We start from the raw sequence: 19,963 nt of genomic DNA on the forward strand, positions 1-19,963 counted from the left end.
TATGTACACATTGTGGCTTCTCGGTTTGGTTTCAGTTACGAGTGATCGGCTGTGCATGTTCTTGTTTGATTGTTGCAGGGCTGATCGAGTCAACTTATACTTAGACCAGATCGGGGGTGTCACAAAGGTGGTATCAGAGCATGGTTATACGATGCTTGAATGGGACTTGTTTCAAACGTTTTTCGAGTCAAAATGAGTCGCAAGGATAATTAGGATGTGCTGGCTTGTTCCTTCATTTTAGGATAGATAGTCATGGGTAGTTACCTAACAGTGATTTTTCATAGCAGAAGCACCGAGACAAGATTGAACGGGTGGACCGTACTTACCGATGTTAGTATTATCAGGCTCGAGTTTGCTTCCCTCATGGTGGGGTTCACTACCACCCTGTTAAGAGTCAGTAACGTCATGCCTTCCTGTCGTTCTTTTGAATTCTAGTGGGGGATACCAATTCTTTAGAGAGAGATATGGGACATAATTGATACATCGAATACATCTCCGGACTCGTGTGTTATCGATGTCAAGGTGGGCGTTGTTTGTGGTCCGATTCAGAGCGATGCGACTGCATATGATTACCTAGATGCACTTATTCTTCCAGCTTCTCAACTCTCCAACTTATGCTGAGACGTACAAGAAACAGAGCCGTACAAGCCTGAATTGTTCAACATTTGTTTGGAGCTTAGCGTTGGAGGAAGAGATGGTTCAACTCTAGTACAAGACGATGGACACACATGTACCTTTCTGTTGACAACAAGACACCTTAAAGCTTATGATAGAAAGAAGTAGTGGGACCACAAGATACGGAAGAAGAACTAAACCGTGCGAAGTATACTATGGCTTGAGGCAGATTTGGGATGCAACACTCTGAGAAAACTATTTTCTTCAGAGAGTTTATGGAGTTGGTACAGTGGGATGTTTCCGCCAAGAGGTTCAGGTCGAGTTAATCATATACAACAATTTCAGCATCGAGATATGTGGTCGAGTGAATTTCATTCATCGATTATGGTTTGGAGAATAAGCCAAAGATCATACGGAAAATCTTTGGGAACTTAGCCAAGAATTTTGGAGTAGATAAAAGACCATGGAGTTTCAAAGCTTCGAGGAGATGTTAGAGTATGACGTGAATGTTAAAGAAGCTATTATGTCTGAAGAAGTTAACCAAGTCATGCAGACCGTTTATTTTCCAACCTATTCAGATAGAAGGTCAGTTTCAAGTAATGAATCAAGAAAGTCGATGGAGATAATTTTTGTTGGACATTTCATCAGATCAAGACCGAGGACCCTGAGTTGTTTTGGTTTTGGCTAGCAAGGAGAGTAAGGTGATGATTGTTCAAGTATATAAAATCCTCTATCGCTTACGTCATTTGCGCTTCGGTGGTGCCAGTAATGAGTACAGAGGTTATCCTACCATGGCCCATGAAGTCACCCGATCTTTTTACCTATACCTAGGGTACCGCTTGTTAAACTTGTTCGCGTTCCTTACCATTAGTCACTAACTAAGTGTTTGGCTATTTGGGTAGAGCCTACACTTTATAGTTTCCTGGACCGTCAAAACCTCTGAAAAGGTCCAATCGTACAGGTTTGCTTCTTATCCCATTGCGTGTTGTGTGCATTTTAAAAATTTATGAATGATTAAATAAATTAGTGAAGGAGTGATCAAGGTGTCGTATGAGACCTTGCCTATGGACGGAATTTTCCGCCCATATTGTGTTTGATGTGGGAACAACACATAGATGTAGTTCTCGGGTAGTGTCATTCTTTTAGGAAGGATTCACTTTAGTGAATTCAGGTACACTGTTCTTATTCGTGGAAGTACTGCCTGCCATTTAGAGTTATGGTATGCCTTCGTATCCCATCCCCATTCCTTAGTACTTCCATTAGAGCGGTTTTTTCTATCTAGAGTGAGATTGGCTATCTAGTTATCGAGCTCAATTAGGATGTTGTTGAGGAAGGAAGTCTTTGAGAGAAGACCAGTTACCGTTGGCCTGCAGTGGTATTCTACTAAGTGTTGGAGCCTCGCTCATATCAGTCTGGAGAGTTGGGAACCTTTTGGGAAACGATGAAGTGTTGTATTCCATTATCATCATAACTGGGCGGAGAGAAAATAACAAGAAGCAGAGTATCGAGGACAGTTAGATAACTAGGGAACATAAAGCTATGTTTAATAAAGTGGAAAATTTGTTGACATCCAGAAGTAACCCGTCAAGTATTCTGGTTGAACCTTGATTCGCTGCAATAGCCTAGGCATCTATCCAAGTGGTTCTAGCCGAATTCAAGTAGCAGTCAGAAGATTTGTTTGGAGAAAGGTTTCGTTCGACTTAGTTATTTTCTGTGGAGTGTACCCATGTCAGTGGTAAAGAAGAAGAACCAGAGTTTGCGGTTATGTTCGAGTATAAAATCAAGGACGTGACCATCAGGGTCAAGTATCAAGTTCTAGAATTGAAGAATGGTTAAGATCGGTCGCAAGGCGCAGTTTTATTCCAAGGACGTTTGATGGACGCTTCACGTTGTAGTAAATATTTCTGCACGGAAATTAGAAGTTAGATCTCTTAGTCAGTAAATGGAACAAGGAGTTATTGCATATTTACAAAAGATCGCTACTACTACATAATGGTCGTACTCAATTTCAGTTATCGAGATTCGAAGTTCTGTGGATTGGCCGGTTACGATCAGAAGTTTGTTCAAGAGTTAGAAACCATATCCACCAATGAGTTGATCGACTGAGAATGGTGTTACCTTGGAATGGAGTAAAAGTATTGATGAAGTATGAAATTAGTTAGAGGAAGTATCCACGTCTATGCATATCTTAGACTTGCATGAGCCTAACCAGCCATATACTACTACATGGATGTATTATGTGTTGGTCTAGGTGAATGCTAATGCAAGACGATATGGTAATCGTTTATGCATCAAGGGAGCTAAGGAAGCATAAGGAAAACTATTTGATGCACAAGTTGGAGTTGGTGGCAGTTCTGTTGCACATCAAATTTAGTGATCATTTCAATATGGAGAAAGGATGCAAGTTTTCACTGATCAAAGAAGCCTTAGGAAAAGCAAATATTGCTGCTTATGCTTTAAGAGGAAGTGATATTAATGATGATATGGAGTAGGATCTCAAGAATCATGAAGCGGAATTGGGAGTGATTTATTTTGCTGCCTTATAAGGAGAGAATAGAGAACCTTCAAGATTGCAAGTAGAAAATCAAGATGGCTTATTCATTCGTATTTGAGGAACTCAGTTGAAGGATGAGAATCTAAGGAATTCATAGAAGGAACTGGGTGAAGAGAATTTCGAAGAATAGTATGAGGACTGTGTCATGTACAAGTTCATAAAGTGGAGATGTGGGAGAAGAAACCCAAATTCAACCTAAAATTAAGCAGATGTGAAGTAAATCCCAAGGAAGATTGAAGAGTGCAAGGAAAAAGGTATAACCATAAGGCATATGGGAATGCTCAAGTTGTTAAGAGATCAGAAGATGTATTAACAGAGAAAGTGTGAAGTCATCATACAAGAGTACTTCGTTGGTAAATCAAGTTTGGTATAGGTGGACTTGTTGATTCCTCAGTTACTAGACAGAAGAAGGAAATCAGAAAGTAATAGAACAAGACTTGGATATGCGAAACTTCAGTGAGATTGAGTCGTTCAGAAGTTTTTGAAGAGTATCTCAGATAGATAAGAAGGGTATGGAATACTGTTAAGGGAAATCATTCCTGGAATAAGTGTGTGTGTGTGTGTGTATTTGAGAGTGGCACCCTTGGTCTGAATCATGTTAGCGTGATTGATCGTGCATGTTCTTGTTTGATTGTTGCACGGTTAATCAAGTTGACATTGACCAGACTGAAGATGTTACCTTCACGTATGGCACATCACCTGACGTTCCATATTTCCATGTTATTGAACTGGAGGAAAGCAGATAGAAAGGTTTCAGAAGTAATGGTATTCAGAGATTCAACGATGTCAAAGGAAGTATGTAGACCGCAGTATATGAAATTTATGTGCGATGAAGAATTGGTTATCGTGAAAGTGTTTGCTCAGAAAAGAAAGAATTGTTTTAGAAAATCTGTTATTTGGTATGTACCGAGTTGTTCAGAGTTGAAATGGTTATCTGTTGACCGGAACTTCTTTTAGTTATGCTATTGGTGAGCCGATTTTGCGTAATCTTATATCAGACACAGTATGATAGAACTGCTGAGACCAGAAAACTTGTAACCCTATTTAGCCTATCCTAAAGTTCCTTTACGGATAGGTGAACACCATATCAGAAGATTGGAGAAAAGGAAAAATTTGTAAAAGTTTAAGTATTTGGGGAACCATCAGTTGTTTTGACACGGGCAGGTGAGGCTAAGTTTAGAGTTGGTTCTTGCAGAGACTCCAGTGTTCAGTAAAAGTCTGTACATCTATGTTTTGAGAATTCGGGGACGAATTCTTTTAAGAGGGGGAGAATGTAATAACCCTCACGAGCCAGTTAATTTTTGGTCGAGAAAAACTCCGCTCGACCAGTTTGGAGTTGGTCGATCAGATACAAAAATAAAGTCGACCCGGTGACTTAATACCTCGACGGGACTGTCTTGTGGTCGAAAGGCCTCTCATTGATAGTTCTGGTAGAATGCTAATAATGTTGGTCGAATTTTATTTAAGCTAGGCAAGCTTAGTTGAAAGCAAGACGAGATTCGAAGGATGAGAAATTTTAGTCGAAAACTGTCCGAAATTGTCGTTAAGTTTCTTAACTAAATTCCGACCAGTCTAATACCTTCACCAGCTATTCTTCTTGCTTTCTCAGTAAATCAGTCACATGAGCTGCACCTACCTGCTTGCTTGCTTCACTAAAGTCACATGAAAGTCACAAGCTGGTTGCTTGTTTAATAAAAACAAAATAATCTTTCTTCAAAGGAGGGAAAGGACATCAACTTGCTTTGGTTTAAGTAAACCCTCACCTGAAGCAACTTCTTATGTTATAAAACACCATCTTCTCTCCTCTGGACGTTCATAACCTGCAAGAAAAACCAGAGAAAAATTCAGAGAGAAAGAGAGAAAGAAGAGAGGAATATTTGTGAGAAAAACTAGTTGAAAAATTCAGAAACAAATTCAGAGAAGAGAATTGAGCATGGACAAACCTTTCTCACCATCCTGTGACTTTATCCAGTGTGTTCTGGTGTGGTTAAGAGCTGAAGGTTTGGTGTCCAAGAGTTTAGAATCACCCATATTCTTCAGCCTTTGATTTTGATCGGTAAGATGGTTGTGGATCAGTTTCTGTGAGAAGTTTTGTTGGTTTGCCTACACTGGAGATAAATTCTGAATAAATCCAACCATGTATTCTTGTGGTGTTGATCAGGTTAATTTGTGGTTAGCTTGAAGAGAGACAACCAGTCAAGTTTAATTAGTTGAGTAAAACCGGTAAGCTTCAGCTTCTTGATTCAGCCATGTTTTGATGAGAACCAATTGCTGTATGTTGGTTAATCTATCAGGATCAGTTGTCTAAGGTCTTGTTCTCTTCAGTGTTGGTTGGTTTATGATTTAATCAGTCTCATAGAACCAGTAGACGAACTGATAAGAATTATGGGAATTAAACCGAACTGATTTTATCTTGTTTAGAACTGAATTGAGCTGAGTATGTTCTGATGTGATCTGAGCCGAGCTGTCTATGGTCTAAAATTGTCTTGAACTGATGTCGTCTGAGTATAACCAAGTTAAGCTGTTGGGAACTGATTAGAACCGGAGTTAGCTGAGCATGAACAAAGCTGATATGAACCGAGTTAAATTGTTAAAGCCTGAACCGAGCTGAACACGGTATCAATCTGTCTTGAACCGAACTGATATGAGAGAACTGAACTGAAATGTTATGAACTGAGTTGAGTTTCTTCTTGAGCCAGACTAGTGAACCTTATGTTCCAACTGTTATGTTTTGAATTCAGATGGCCAAGGAGAGTATTCGGATCAGCCGGATCCTTGTGATGGTTCTGAACCGAGAGTGATCCAGAAGTGAAGTGTGATTAGCTTGAGCTCGAGTCTAGTCTTCCTTAGCCAATCTCATGGATTTAAAGGTGAGTCTAGATAGATGATGAATGAATTATGAATGAGTATGCATGATTGCATATTGAATATGGTTGATTAATTAAGAATTAATCATGAATTAATTAAGGGATAATCATTGATTAATTAAGGATTAATCATGGATTAATTAAGGAGTAATTATGGCTGATTGATTAAGTATTATCCCTTGATCTATATTTATATATGAAGTATTTATCTAGTTTAAATACTTAAGAATTAATAAGAATAATTCTTTGTTATCCCGAGCCTTAGTACTTGTTCTCAAGTACTAATCTATAAGTATTCTATTAATAAGTGTGAATCATGTGAAGTCTTATTGTATACTCACTCTCCCGAAAGTCCCGCATTGCCGTGAATTGGTCCTGCGATATGGATCAAGGTCATGAAGACACGATGATGGGGTCGCACCCTGGAGGCCGTGTAACTGCATGCAGCGTTGGATGTTCTATCTTGGAATATCTGATGGAGATGATGGTTATATTTATTCCCCGTTAGGCTCGGTTAGCCTTGGTGGTTTTCCGGGTTTAGCATATATATATATTATGAGTATGAGTGATTGGTGGGTATTGTGGAGGTGATGTTTAAGATAGATTCACATGGGTGGATTGAGAGGCCTTATAATTATATTAATTATGGAATATAATTCCACTGCATTCAAATGGTGTCGCTTGCTCGGGATACTATTGATATGTGTTTGGGTGTGAGATTAGACTCACTGAGTAAACTAGTTACTCATGACTCATTTGATATGCAGGTAACCAGTAGGTGGGAGACCTTTACTCTAGGACGGGAAGGAACGGCATTAGCCAGCGGTAGTTTTATTATCCTTGCAGTCGTTTTGATATACTTTATGTATAAGGCTTGTTGACCGAAAACCTCGAGGTTAATCTATAAGATTTTGTAAGATTCTTTTAAATGAATAAGTATATAGTGTATAAAGAATGTTTTTAAAGTACGGGTTCCAAATAATATTAGTCCTTGTCCGGACGAACCAACTATTGGGTATTACTCTTAAGATTGTAAAGCCTCGGGTTGTACCTAATAGGATATGTGTACTTAGGCGGTTGGCCTAAGGTACCTGGATTTATTTCGGGAACTTCGGGTTAGTTGTTTATGTACACATTGTGGCTTCTCGGTTTGGTTTCAGTTACGAGTGATCGGCTGTGCATGTTCTTGTTTGATTGTTGCACGGCTGATCGAGTCAACTTATACTTAGACCAGATCGGGGGTGTCACAGTGGGGTGTTCCAGCTGAGTGATCCGAGTTCTAGAAAGCACTGCATCGCGCTTGAATAATTGTTTGGCTCTCGCTCAACACCCAATGAAATACCCTAGGCTAGCTTCTTGTTAAATTGAATCAAACTCTAGTTTACTTGTTTTCCGCGTCACCAATTGAATTGAAAACCATTTTCTTCTTAGCTTGACATTGAAATTTATAAGAGTAAAGTGTAGACTGGTCCTCTGGATTGAATCTAAAGTACTATAATCACAACTGTTAACTTGGCAGTAGCAAAGATTCATATTTAGTGTATCAGTAAACATTTCTCATAATAAAATCAGTCTAAGTTTGAGTTTATTTTTGTTTTCTTCTTTTCTCTGAGCGAGAGAGAGAAAGTTCTATAGCTAGTTCATTGGTGTGAACCGGCTTGTTGATTTGGTGGTCAGCCAATTCATCTTTGTGTGTTGTTTGGTGGTTAGCCAACACATTCATTCTTTCTTAGGTAGCTAGCCTTAGATCGTGGGTATATCAAGAGCCATTCAGCATCTCTTGACGATCCTTTCAATCCATATCAGTTCCAGAAGTGTAATTTGCCTTCTCGGATCATATCCAACACGTAGCTAAAGTGATCCTTCCCGATTTAGGGCGTATCAAGTGGTATCAGAGCCACTTTGGCTGGTTTGTTTTCATTTCATCTTTTCATCTACTCATCTCTCCACGATTTTCTTTTCTTATTTCTTGTTGGATCCGGGCTGTTCCTTGTGATCGCCAGTTATTAAAAAAAAGGAGAAAAAAAAATCGATAAAAAAAAAGAGAGTAAAAGTTTTGGCTTGAATCACTTCTGAAGAGAAATCCAGTGGGAGTGGTAGAAGAGAAACCATGCTGGCTGAAGAGAAACCCATCCTTAGGACAGTTAAGGCGGATTCACACAAAAATCTCTTCATTTTTCTTTCTCTTTTCTTTTTCCCACAAAGTTTGTTTTGGGTTTTGACTGCTGATTTTTTACTGCCTATCATCTTTTGAACCAGTGAAAAAACTCTGAGTGACCATCTAAAAATCGTGAGCTAAACACTTGAGAGTGCGAGGATTTTGATTTGCTAACTTTGTTAAGTGTTTTCAGGATGTTTGGACTTCTCAAGAAATCAAAACCACAACAAGACGTCTACTTTCCTTTTAAAACTGTTTTTGAAAAGGAGCAATTAATTTTTGATAAGAAACAGTTTGCTTCTAATGGGTTTGACTTTGTGCATAAACAAAAGAAGAGACAAAACATGTGCGATAATGAGAAGTGGGTCAGAAGTGGTGATCGTCCCTTCACCAAAACCAAGAGAAGCAACCGTGATGTGCCTGCTCAGAACGAGCTTCAGACTTAGGCCAGCTTGGAAAAGATGTTGCATAAGGCAATTTTTGCTATCCAGAAACAAAGTTGTAGTTTTATTTCCCAATAAATCTTGGTTTTGTCAAACCCAATTCAAAATCTTGATTTACCAATTGTAAACCAAAAATCCCGAAATCTAACCAAACATAAAACCAATTAAACCATTAACAAAAACCAATCAAACTAAATTAACATAATCTTAACCATCTAAATCAAAGCATATCAAATCACTTCATTTCTCTCCTTCCCCAAAAGCCACGGCAATTCCAGAACATAAGCTTTTTCCCTTGCCCCATAGAATTTCTTCTTCTCTCACAATCAAACAATAGATTCAAAAAAAAATGTAACAATCTTGTAACAACCGTATTTTCCAAAATAAATTAAATAAATAAAAAGTCTGAAATCTCCATTTATTACTTCTCAAAAGTCAACTCCAAACCAGAAATCCAATAAATAGCCATAAATCCAAATAACATAATAAATCTCGAAAATATCGGTAAAAGCATAAAACCATAAGTCTGAAAAAGAAAGTAAATAAAACTCCCAAAGCACCAGTCCGATAGCAATCACTTATGCTCGTCAGTCTCACCTGAAAGGGGAAGGAATAGGAGGGGTGAGTAACAGGGGAGTTACTCCGTGAGGTATGAGATGCTAAACACGCAAACCACTGACTTGAGTAAATAGAACTCCCACTATGGAAGTTTAGCTCTAACATGAACACACACGACGCCTAGCGCATCACACAAACACAAACAATGCGATGATAGCATATAGCTAGTCCATACACCCCCATCTCCTCATATGAATATATAATACGTAGCGTCGCTAGTACAATAAGTCTCTGTACCCCGCCCTCTCAAGTAGCATCCATGGTACAAACGTCTCTGCACCACACGCCCGCACAAGTAGCATCGCAAGTCCAGACATCTCTGAACCCCTGCCCGCACAAGTAAAGTAGCGTCGCTAGCCCATACATCTTTGAGCCCCCGCCCGCGCACATAGTCCCTACTCATAATTATGTGCACGTACATATATATACCGCATTTCTTAACATCACACAATCCAATCAAAGGTTGAATCCTCTAGACCCTTAGTTCCAGATTACAATGAATGAACTAACTAACCATCAAGACTCAATTCAAATAGACGGATCATGATTCGAAATCTAAATGACGATAGAGAGAATTCTACACTGGTACGGGATTTATGGAATAGACTCTCACCTTAGCAATGTAGAAAAGTGATAGCTATGAACTCCAGCCGCTCAAACAAACTCCAAATCTGAAATCAGGGGAAAAAATTGAATCAGAACGCCCTTCGAACGGTCCAAAACGGATAACCGGCGATCTGGTCAAAAAGTAAACCCGCTGGTCAAAGGTCAGCCCGGTCAACTCTGACCCAAGCCGGTCAACCCTTGACTAAATTGAAATCTAACTGAACCACCCGGTTTTCCTTAACCGAATTCGATTTCAACTGGACCAGATTCAAATCGATTTCAAATCGGTTCAATGCTAACCGAAAATCAATCCCATAACCGATCAGTTTAATCAATAATCAAAATCAATTGACCAACCGAACCGGCTTGACTGGTCGACGGCTTGACTCGCTGAGTCGACTCGGCTGAGTCACCGAGTTACCAGCGAGTCGACCGGCGAGTCGCGGCCAACAATGGTGGTGGTTTACCGGAAAATCACCGGCGGCGGCGGAGACGCGGCGGCGATGCGTCGGTGATGCGGCAGCGGCTTACTGACGGCGAACGAATGGTGGCCGGCTGCGGTGGCTCCGGCGAACGTCCGGAGGAGATGGTGGCGCGTGAGATTCACGCGCAAATCTTTCCCCTGCGCATGTGGGCGCGTCGCGGCGGATCTCTGGCTGAAACTCCTGCCCCGGACTCGTCTCGACGTCACAAACACACTGGTAGCCTTGAAATCGCGAGAAACCCAATGGTTAGAGATATATCTACGATTTACTAAACGGCCAACACTTAACCTATCAGAAAAGGCGGTTCACGGATTACCTAGGGCGTGAGACGGCGGCAGCGTGATGGATCTGATCTCAGTCGACGGTGGCTGAGATAGTTCACCAATATCTCTCTCTGACGGCTCAAACTTTGCAGAGGTTCGACGCCTTAGACTTTTCTGAATAAAATAATGTGTGGGGATAGAATTTGTAAGGAAGTACCTAGGGTTCTCTGCAAATTAATTGGGCCTTGTAGGGCCTGAATTCGGCTACTGAACTGACTGTCCAATACCGTCCTGAAAAAGCTATGGATAATCAATCCTCATCTGATTCTCGCCTCCCATGTTCCTCCTGGATCCCGTCTCTCTCCCAACAAACTTTAACTAAACTGGTCATCATCCCCTGAACAGCTTTCACTTGCCGATGTAAAATCTCAACTCCCTGACAAGGTGCATGCAAAATTTTCTCAAGATCACTGGGTGGCTGCTGCAAAATGAGCTCTGGTTCTCTCACAACTTTCCTCAAAACTGATACATGGAACACATCGTGGAAATCTGACAACTCTGCTGATAACCGCAATCTGTAAGCCATTGCTCCAATCCGCTCCACAATAGGGTATGGTCCCATATATCTCGGTTTAAGCTTCTTTAGCTTTCGAGTCTTAGATCATCCTTGGAATGTCCTCATTTTCAGGTATACTAATTCTCCTACCTGAAACTCCAAGTCCTTACGACGCTTATCTGCATAGCTCTTCTGGCGGTCATGGGCTTCCTTAAGCCGAGTCTTAAGCATCTCTACGTGCTCTACTGTTGATGCACCCTTGAGTAGCGCATCGGACAAAAGAGACATGCATGGCTTGATCATGGAAAGCAGTAATGATATGTGTTTATTGTTTGACTCATATCTTCCAAACCACGAGTCCTCTACGCATGAAATCCCTTGGAGAATGTGCTCAACTCAATTACAGAGCTCCTCGAAGAAGAATCAAATCAAACGGAGTTCACATGTGAGAGTTATGCAATTTGCAAATCAGGAGATCTTCAGTTCTCGCGAATTTGGGCCGTACAGATCGTCCAGCCCACATCTTGATCCTTACCGCAAAGGAACCACTTGGTTCAGATGAACCTGGACGTTAGCCGAAGAGTCTCTTTGACCAGATCTGAGATCCAAAAGTTTTAATATATTGTCTTTAAATTTCACATCTAGATTCGATTTACTAAGTTTGTCTTTAATACATTCTTAAATCTTTTTCTATTCCTCAAGTAGTATAAATATGTAAACATTTCTCATAATAAAATCAGTCTAAGTTTGAGTTTATTTTTGTTTTCTTCTTTTCTCTGAGTGAGAGAGAGAAAGTTCTATAGCTAGTTCATTGGTGTGAACCAGCTTGTTGATTTGGTGGTCAGCCAATTCAACTTTGTGTATTGTTTGGTGGTTAGCCAACACATTCATTCTTTCTTAGGTGGCTAGCCTTAGATCGTGGGTATATCAAGAGCCATTCCGCATCTCTTGACGATTCTTTCAATCCATATCAGTTCCAGAAGTGTCATTTGCCTTCTCGGATCATATCCAACACCTAGCTAAAGTGATCCTTCCCGATTTAGGGCGTATCAAGTGGTATCAGAGTCACTTTGGCTGGTTTGTTTTCATTTCATCTTTTCATCTACTCATCTCTCCACGATTTTCTTTTCTTATTTCTTGTTGGATCCGGGCTGTTCCTTTACTCCCTTGTGATCGCCAGTTATTAAAAAAAAAGAGAAAAAAAAAATCGATCAAAAAAAAAAGAGTAAAAGTTTTGGCTTGAATCACTTCTGAAGAGAAATCCAGGGGGAGTGGTAGAAGAGAAACCCTGCTGGATGAAGAGAAACCCAGCCTTAGGACAGTTAAGACGGATTCACAGAAAAATCTCTTCATTTTTCTTTCTCTTTTCTTTTTCCCACAAAGTTTGTTTTGGGTTTTGACTGTTGATTTTTTACTGCCTATCATCTTTTGAACCAGTGAAAAAACTCTGAGTGACCATCTAAAAATCGTGAGCTAAACACTTGAGAGTGGGAGGATTTTTATTTGCTAACTTTGTTAAGTGTTTTCAGGATGTTTGGACTTCTCAAGAAATCAAAACCACAACAAGACGTCTACTTTCCTTTTAAAACTGTTTTTGAAAAGGAGCAATTGATTTTTGATAAGGAACAGTTTGCTTCTAATGGGTTTGACTTTGTGCAGAAACAAAAGAAGAGACAAAACAGGTGCGATGATGAGAAGTGGGTCAGAAGTGGTGATCGTCCCTTCACCAAAGCCAAGAGAAGCAACCGTGATGTGCCTGCTCAGAACTAGCTTCGGACTTATGCCAGCTTGGAAAAGATGTTGCATAAGGCAATTTTTGCTATTCAGCAACTCAAAAAGAAGGGAAACACCAACACTTCTTCTGCACCATAACAGCAATGTATGTTTTCTTCTCTTTCAAATTCCGATTTGAAAACTAATGTGTTTTCTTTTGATAAAAGCGAAGCTGTGAAACACACAAGAAAAGCTCATTCTACCAGGTGTTTCAAATGCCAGATGATCGGTCATTATGCGAACAAGTGCCAAAACCAAAAACCGTTGGTGACTTTAGAGAATGAGAGCGTTGAAACCGAGCCAGAAAAGGAAGAATTTTCAGACCCATTGCCAATTTTCGATGACTACACACATGAGCCAATGACAGGTTTGAAATCTTGTGAACATAAGAACTTATTTTCTTCTCAATCTGAATCAATTCCTGATGAATCTTGCTTGCAATTAACTGTTTTACAACCAGAGAATCCAAGTAGTTTTGAATTAATTTCTCAGTTTGAAAAGAATTCTGAAAATGTTTTGAACAAGGATGAATTTTCTGGTCCTTTGAATGTTCTTGATATTGGTGCATATGACCTTGGTCTTGGAAGCTTTGTGTCAATGCAGGAAGGACCATATGAAGAATAAAACTGTGGTCATCAAGGAAACCAAGAAAGCTCTTCTTCCATTCAAAAACCAGACCAAACTCAAGGTGAGCAATGTTCTGATTATGATTCCTTTGCTTATAAACCTTTTTCTTTTAATGTTACAGATTTGAGGACAAATCTTTTTGAAGAGGAAGGGAATGATGCGCCCTTGAGTAGCGCATCGGGCAAAACAGACATGCATGGCTTGATCATGGAAAGCAGTAATGATATATGTTCATTGTTTGACTCATATCTTCCAAACCACGAGTCCTCTATGCATGAAATTCATTGGAGAATGTTCTCAACTCAATTACAGAGGTTCTCGAAGAAGAATCAGATCAAACAGAGTTCACATGTGAAAGTTATGCAATTTGCAAATCAGGAGATCTTCAGTTCTCGCGAATTTGGGCCGTACGGATCGTCCAGCCCACATCTTGATCCTTACCGCAAAGGAACCACTTAGTTCAGATGAACCTGGACGTTAGCCGAAGAGTCCCTTTGACCAGATCTGAGATCCAAGAGTTTTAATACATTGTCTTTAAATTTCTCATCTAGATTCGATTTACTAAGTTTGTCTTTAATACATTCTTAAGTCTTTTTCTATTCCTCGAGTAGTATAAATATTTAAACATTTCTTATAATAAAATCAGTCTAAGTTTGAGTTTATTTTTGTTTTCTTCTTTTCTCTGAGTGAGAGAGAGAGTTCTATAGCTAGTTCATTGGTGTGAACCGGCTTGTTGATTTGGTGGTCAGCCAATTCATCTTTGTGTGTTGTTTGGTTGTTAGCCAACACATTCATTCTTTCTTAGGTGGCTAGCCTTAGACCGTGGGTATATCAAGAGCCATTCCGCATCTCTTGACGATCTTTTAAATCCATATAAGTTCCAGAAGTGCCATTTGCCTTCTCCGATCATATCCAACACCCAGCTAATGTGATCCTTCCCGATTTAGGGAGTATCAAGTGTCTCCTGAACCATTGTTGGTTCTAAATCCCTGCAGCACGTCTACAACGCTACATACTACGCAGTCAGTTCGGAACAAGGCAGAGCCTCGGGCAATACATAGACTCTCAATCCAAGATACGACGAAGATCCACCAGACTCGAGGACACTCGACGACTAACTGCAAAGTCTTGGGAGCGAGACTGGCCGCAAAGCTACTAGTCGGAGAGCTCTCCGAAGCAGCCAGCATTAAATATCTCATCCTTGAGACCGATCGTCCTCCAAAAACCGACAAAAATCCAGCCGCAGAAAATTCTCCTCGGAGAAATCAAGCAGGGGATAAACACGGAAGGAGATCAGACGACAAAGGACACGATAACAATCATTGTAGAGTAAACGTGATCATCGGAGGATCACAGTACTGTAACGACACGGTTTCGGCCATCAAGGCCTACCAGCTAAATGACGAGTCAAGTGCAAATTGGCCAACATGGTCTCCTCCCTAAGATGGTCGAAGCGACTCGATAACTTTCACGTAAGAGGAAGCCGGCGGAATCGATCAGCCTCACTGCGATCCACTCGTCATAGATCTCGTCATATGAGATCTGGAAGTCGCAAGAGTCTCGTCAGACAAAACGTCAATGACTCTCGGATCAATCCGGCTACCTGTTATGGCAAAGGAAGTCAAAAAGATCATCGACTTCGTTGTGGTTGATCATCCTGCCATCTATAATGTGATCATGGGAACGCCATGGCTGGACGCCGTGAAAGCCGTTCCGTCTACACATCACCTGGGCATCAAATTCCCGACCCAGAGCGGGGTCGCTGCAATCTAGGGTTGTCAGAAACAGTCGCGACTTTGGTTTCTCGCAGAGCATAAGTTAAGACAAATCACAACTACCGCGATGGTAAATCGCAAACGCACGAAGTTAACTCAGCCTTTGGCTGAAAACACTTCAAAGAAAGACGACTCAACATCGTCTACTGAAGCAAACGCCTCAGATATAGAAACTCAGCCTGATCCCAAAGTCAACGCTGTCACTCAACCGGAAAAGAAAAACCCGGACAAAGACATCGATCTTGCCACAGTCACCACGACTAAGGCAGTCAACACAGCACCAACCGCCGAGTAGAAACACTCGCGGCATAAAATAGAACTACGAGATAGCTTGATCCTCGAAAGAGGGGGGGGGGCGGGTAGAGGGTACGTATACTCGTATAGTCCCACGTTTCAAAACATGCATGATTGTACTCGAGCTTTTTAAAACTTTTACTACAATACGCATTTTATGAACTCTTACGATTCAGCTAAGCAAAAATCTCTTGTCAACAGCCGCATCTGGTCCAAATCGCAAAATGTTCGCAAACCTTTCAGAATTTAAAACATTTGTATAGTCTTCGAAATAAGAGTGAGACGACGCCAAAGTTAGAATCGAAACTATACGGACAACTGTCCAAACGCGACAATAAAATTTCAGCGAATATTTACATGCTGCTCGTTGATTGGCCCCGACGAACACATCAACCGTCTTAGACAAACGCACCCTGATCATTCTGATCCTCAAACATCCGACACAAGGATAATAGTGCGCTATATAAAAAATCAGAAATTTTGGTCAAGCACTTCCAGTTGGCTTAAAAATTATCGCTGGAGAGATGCTCGATTCACACCATACAATTCGTATAAGCCGAGAACCTATCGTGGACTTTAAATCGGTATGAATCAGGTTGAAATCACAATAGGAAAATCGATAGCCGGCCTGTAAAATGAATGTAAACCTAGGTCTTGCCCTAAACCCAACACACTGGTCTGTAAAATCTCAAGACATGATATCTAAAAATGATACGAGATCTTAAAACATGTCTCTCCGTTCATATCTTAACATTCATGAAACTTCGTAAAAATAAATAAACAATTTTTGCAAAAATTCACATCTCGAGCAAACCAACAGATTGAACGTCTTGCTAGAACTAAATAGGAGACGACAACTCATATTTATTTCAGACATATTCAGAACAAAGTAGTTCGATAAATATTCATCATATATAAAACTGCAGAGTGGTAGGGATTCGAAGACACCAACGCCCAGTCCTGATAAAAACAAAGCGGCCAAACAGGCCCACACAAAGTTTCAACATAAAGGCCACACTCGGCCATAAACACAAGATAGGGGGAAATTTCTTCCCGTCAAATGCTATCTTCGATTCTCACAGATCAAAGTTAAAACCCCCAGACATGGAAGCTCCAAATGCTTCCGCGGGACAGTCCACCTCCTCATCATCGCCAGTAACCTCGGTTGTGACCTCCCCCGTGTAAGGAGAAACTGGGATGGGATCCCAGAATCCCTGAATCCTCCCATCGATCGGCGGAAATAAGCGCCTCGGCATGGGCATGATCATTCATGCCATCTTTCATGATATCCATATCATCCTTGAAAACAAAGTTGTCCGCATGCGTCTTCCAGAGGGTACCAACTTAACCACGACACTCGCCAAAATCGCCCACCAAGGAATAAGCCTCCTTAAGGTTTCCATACTCGGTCTTGAACTGAGTAGCATGGTTTCTCATCATCTCGACAATCTCTCTCCTACCTCTCCTTTCCGCTTGACGGACGGCCTTGGCATGATCCTTGGCAAGTTTCGAATATCGCTGATATACCTTGGATTTGACCCGTTTTCATCCATGGTATATAGGTGTTTTACTATATATATATATCTATGTTTTCTACTCTTCTAGGTATGTTTTCAGGTTCAGGTGCATTTCGGAGTAAAGCTACGACTTTGGAGCATTTTGGAGCTTAAAGGACATTTCACCCGAGCTGACCACGTAGAGGTCGACGAGAGGAAGAACAATCAATCGATGCGCATCAGTGCTATCGATCGACACCAAGGGATGCCTCGACAGATGAATATTAATATCGATCGATGTACACAAGTACCATCGATCGATGTCGAGACATTAGACACGCGACATTTTGGATCCAGCAGACTTAAAACCCAAGGCCAAGCCAAATTACGAAAATGCCCTGACAAGTTTTTAGCCTAGTAGATTATATACTGCCTAAGTGTTTTGACGGCGGAGGAAAGAGCTTTTTGGTTACAAGTTTTACTTTGAGAGAGAAGAGAGTTTTGGAGAGAAGATCACTTGTGATTGGAACTCCTTGTTATCATTTCTTTTCATCTATACTATGAATTTCTATTTCTTCATTGTTATGAATTGCGTTATGAATTGCTTTGCTATGTCTGAGTAGTTCAATTATTAGATCTAGGGTTCAGATAGGTTTGTGGGATTAGACCCAAACTATAGATCTGCCTTGTTGTGATATTCATGATAGATTTGTATTCATTGCTTGTTTTAGCCTTGCTAACTAGAACTTAATCATAGGATTGCAAATTCAAGCACCCTTGTTATCCCATCCTGACATCTATCTATCATATTAGGACTGCTAGACAGGGCTAACCGCCAATTTAGTATCTTAATAGGGTATATCATACTCGCGCATAGGCCTGGCTAGAACCCGTCGATCGATGTCCTCAACTGACTATCGATCGACGTTGGCAAAGGTGTATCGGTCGACGTCCCAATAGGACCATCGATCGACACTCTTTTGTTGTCGACATACTATCCGTTGAGACACGAGATCTAGCTTGTTAACCAGTGAAACATGCGACAGCTGATCACTGAGTTAAGCGATTGAGCTCTAATATATCATGCATGCAACAAATAGGCATCTATAAGTATTATAATCTCTAACACCTGAATAGTGGCCCTGCATCTAATATCATTTCCAACCAAGTTACATTTACTAGTTACTTTTCTTGTTACTATTGCTATTTCATTTAAACATTTACAACTCTTAGAATTAATAAACACTAGATTTAATTGTTCCCTAGCTCCTCTTTTGATGAGAGTAATACTCCTTAGGGTAATTTGAGTGGTATCAAATTTGGCGCCGTTGCCAGGGAGCTTTGATCGCCATTAGATTTAGTTTTATTGATTCTTATTCTTTTCTCTACCTCCTTTCTAATAATCTTTTTCTTGTCTTTTCAGGTGCATGCCCAGCGGTACTAGAAGCAACAAGGAGAAAGACTTGTTGTTCTCAGAAGTTCCTGCTCATTTGGAACGTACCATCCGTAGAGGTCAACGTTCCACATCGCTCGACGCAACAACATCGTCGACGATCGATACGCACAACCAACCGTCGACGGACACCAGACCTTCATCGTCGATCGATCCCAATCGTTCGACAACGATCGATACTACACCGCGTACGTCGATCGATACCATGTCGTCAAAAATGGTAAACATTATTATTCTAACACAGGACGAGAACGGAAACCTGTATGACCAGGACGGTCATCTGCGTAATGCAACATGTCAGAAAATAGACGCTCATGGGACTGTAATCCCTGATGCTAATGCTACAGGAGCTGCTTAACCTGTAGATGAGGACGCTCGATCAAAACCACTGGCCGACTACAATCGCCCAGATGAGTACTATTCCAACAGATCAGCTATTCGACTTCTGGAGATCCAGAAGCAGAATTTCGAGCTGAAGCCTCAATACTACACTCTCGTGTCACAGATACCCTACTCTGGGTTACCGCACGAGCATACTATGGACCATCTGGAACGGTTCGAGGATCTAATCGCTGCTATTCGGATGGAAGGAGTCCCCGAAGATTACCTGCTATGCAAGCTCTTCAGATACACGCTGAATGGAGAAGCGATGCACTGGCTTAGGCAGCAACCCACAGAATCTTTAACATCCTGGGCCGACATCAAGAATGCTTTCTTACAAAACTTCTTTGATGAGGCGCGCGCTGAAGAACTTCGGAACAAAATTTCCACATTCTCGCAGGAGGCTGGAGAGTCCTTCAAAGATGCGTGGAATAGATTTAGGTTCTTCCAGTGAGACTGTCCACACCACGGATTTAACGAAGTGCAGCTGTTAAGCACTTTCTTCCAAGGTCTCGCCTTACAGTATCAAATGGCTCTTGATACGGCGAGTGAAGGAAAATTCACTACTCGGAATCCGTTGGAAGCTGTGAGACTTATCGAAAACCTTGCTAACAGCAGCAGCACCAAAAACACTGACTCTGAGCGGAAGAAGTCTGTAGCCTCTATCAGGAAGGAACAGATGGAAGAAGTAAGAGCTAAGTTAGATGTGGTGCATGAGCTTCTTAGGAAGCAAGTCTGTTCAGCTGAAGGAGAAGTAGCAGATACTGAAGGAGAAGGAAATGTGAACTACATCGGAGGTACCAGATTCCAGAAATTTGGAAACCAGGGCGGAAACATAAACTTCTTTGGAAATGGTCAACGAAGTAACCAGAGTTCACAATTTCAAAAACCCTTCAACAACAGCAAAAGCTATTCGAACTCCTACTACCAGAATCCACCACCCCAGACTCAGGAAAGCAAGATCGAAGAGATGCTTGATCGAGTACTCTTGGGACAACA

General features: G+C 41.0%; 1 non-coding gene across 1 annotated transcript; it reads right to left on the bottom strand.

Annotated features, from left to right (window-relative positions):
• Positions 1-19,332: 19,332 nt before the first annotated feature.
• Positions 19,333-19,438, bottom strand: LOC117126947. Its single transcript, XR_004449708.1, has one exon. It is a non-coding gene; the product is annotated as a small nucleolar RNA R71 (small nucleolar RNA).
• Between the last annotated feature and the right edge of the window lie 525 nt (positions 19,439-19,963).

The sequence above is a fragment of the Brassica rapa genome, chromosome A07 (genome assembly GCF_000309985.2).
Source record: "Brassica rapa cultivar Chiifu-401-42 chromosome A07, CAAS_Brap_v3.01, whole genome shotgun sequence".
Taxonomy (NCBI): domain Eukaryota; kingdom Viridiplantae; phylum Streptophyta; class Magnoliopsida; order Brassicales; family Brassicaceae; genus Brassica; species Brassica rapa.